Source organism: Scylla paramamosain, chromosome 39 (assembly GCF_035594125.1).
Source record: "Scylla paramamosain isolate STU-SP2022 chromosome 39, ASM3559412v1, whole genome shotgun sequence".
Taxonomy (NCBI): Eukaryota; Metazoa; Arthropoda; class Malacostraca; order Decapoda; family Portunidae; genus Scylla; species Scylla paramamosain.
In genome coordinates this window covers 5,517,475-5,520,000 of record NC_087189.1, presented here as the reverse complement: position 1 = coordinate 5,520,000, position 2,526 = coordinate 5,517,475, and the positions used below count along the sequence as shown (strand labels likewise).

The 2,526-nt window shown below is 39.4% G+C and overlaps 1 long non-coding RNA gene across 1 annotated transcript in view; it reads left to right on the top strand.

Annotated features, from left to right (window-relative positions):
* The window catches only part of LOC135092116 (uncharacterized), a 152,533-nt gene extending 150,326 nt beyond the window's left edge, over positions 1–2,207 (top strand). Inside the window, exon 3 of the long non-coding RNA XR_010262754.1 lies at positions 1,725–2,207. This is a non-coding gene — a long non-coding RNA (uncharacterized LOC135092116). The remainder of the gene's footprint in view (positions 1–1,724) is intronic.
* Positions 2,208–2,526: the final 319 nt, after the last annotated feature.

The following is a 2,526-nucleotide window of genomic DNA, read 5'->3' as shown; positions in this document are numbered from 1 at the left end:
AACAGCAACAACAACTACAATACTAACAAAACAACAACAACAACTACTACTATTACTACTTCTACGACTAAAAATTACAACAACAACAACTACAACAACAATGATACTTCTACTACTACTACTACTACTACTACTGGAATAATAATAATAATAATAATAATAATAATAATAATAATAATAATAATAATAACCTTTAACAACAACAACAACAACAACAACAACAACAACAACAACTATAATGACAGCAAAAAACACCAGCGTATTCCACATACAAAATATAAATACATCAACAAAGCAACAACACATCTATTTAATCCCCCATTGAATTAGTTATACGGTCAAATATGTATGTTAATCCCACTCCGGCAATAATGGACAGGACTGGATCCCCTCTCCACACAAGTGAGTGAAGCTAAAGAGCATTTGACGCCACGTTAAGGCATCAGACTCCCCCCCTCCGCATTGCTTTGTTTGGGGATCGAAACCCGTAAACTGCATAGGATTCGTCACCCGGTATTGATACTGATGGTGGTGGTGGTGGTGGTGGTGATGGCAGTGGTGGTGGTTGTGGTAGTAAGAGTAGTGGTTGTTGTTCTAGTGGTAGTGGTTGTTGTTGTTGTTGTTGTTGTTGTTGTTGTTGTTGTTGTTGTTGTACTAGAAGTAGTAGTACTTATTTTTGTTGTTGGTGGTGTTGTTGTTATTGTTGTTGTTGTTGTTGTTGTTGTTGTTGTTGTTGTTGTTGTTGTTGTTTTAGTAGTACTTGTTGATTTGTTGTTGTCGTTGCAGTTGTCGCTGTTTTTGTGATAGTGGTGATAGTAATAGTTGTAGCAGTAGTAGCAGTAATAGAAGCAGTAGTAGTAGTAGTAGTAGTAGTAGTAGAAGTAGACGACACTATATACTTATACTAAAAATAATAACAATGACAAAATTAATAATAAAAGAATAACAAATGAAAGAGACAAACACACATCGATATTATTATTATTATTATTATTATTATCATTATTATTATTATGACCCACATCACCTGACACCCTTGGAACACATGTGGGCAGGTAGTTGATTGGTTCTCCCTCACCTGTGCTCCCTTCCCCTCTCCTCCTCCTTTCCCTCTACCCCTCTCCTTCTCTCCCCATCCTTCCCTCCTCCTCCCCCTGCATGACTCTCTAATCTCACTCATCTCTCACTCCACTTTTGCTTCATACCCTCATCTCCTCCTCTTCTTCCTCCTCCTCCTCCTTCTCATCAGCATCATCATCATCATCATCATCATCATCATTCTTCTGTTTCCTTCTCTTTCTCCTCCTCCTCCTCCTCCTCCGACTCCTCTATATTGGAAAAGCAGGTTACAGAAGTCGATGTGTTTTAGTGATAATGATAATAACATAACTACTTTCGAGATGGTTGGTAAAAGATTCACGTCAGACGAAGATGAACATTTTTTTTTTTTCTGTCTCAGTCGAGTCGTTCAGGTGTTGAACTCTTCACTTCTGTTTTTTTTATTCTTTTGTTTTTTTTTTCATGTTTGCTGTACATTGTTATCGTTTTGCATGTCTTTTTTTAACGGTCTTGGATGTTTATCAGTGTTCGTATGGTATTTTTAGGTGTTTTTCCGTGTTTTTCTTGTATTTATTAATGGTGTTTTTTTCTGTTTTATGTTTGGGAAGTTTTCAGTGCTTACTTTTTTTCTTTTTTTTTTTATTTTTTTTTTTTTTTAACAACAGCTACAGGGTAAAGGACAGACGAGGCAAGTGTTTGGGTTCCATGCCACAACGAAGCTGCTGCCTGTGGTCATGAGAAATTATAGGTAGGATACATTTAGATTCACTTCAGTACACCGTGTTGCTGCAGTGACTGTTGTTGGCTGCGTGTGTTACTGCAGTGAGTGTTGCTGGCTGTTTGTGTTGCCGCAGTGAGCGTTGCTTCAGTGAGTGTTGCTGCAGTGAGTGTTCCTGGCTGTTTCTGTTGCTTCAGTGAGTGTTTCTGACTGTTTGTGTTGCTTCAGTGAGTGTTTCCGGCTGTTTGTGTTGCTTCAGTGAGTGTTTCCGGCTGTTTGTGTTGCTTCAGTGAGTGTTTCTGACTGTTTGTGTTGCTTCAGTGAGTGTTTCCGGCAGTTTGTGTTGCTTCAGTGAGTGTTTCCGGCCGTTTGTGTTGCTTCAGTGAGTGTTTCCGGCTGTTTGTGTTGCTTCAGTGAGTGTTTCCGGCTGTTTGTGTTGCTTCAGTGAGTGTTCCTGGCTGTTTGTGTTGTAGTATTCTTATTTTTCATCTCCTTCCTCTAAATATCTCCATTTTCTTCACACTTAATGGTACTTCTCTCCCCTGCCAGCTCTAGTTGGAGGGAGAGGTAGGCAGGGGAGGAGCCTTCTTCTTTGCTATCCTGGTTTCTGTACTATAAGTTAGTGTAGTCCCCCACAAACAGCCTCTTTTGGAGTTCTTTATGGGGTTGTTTGTGTTCCTCTTGTCTTCCTCATTTCCCTCATCTTGTTCTTGTTTCCTCTCTCTCTCTCTCTCTCTCTCTCTCTCTCT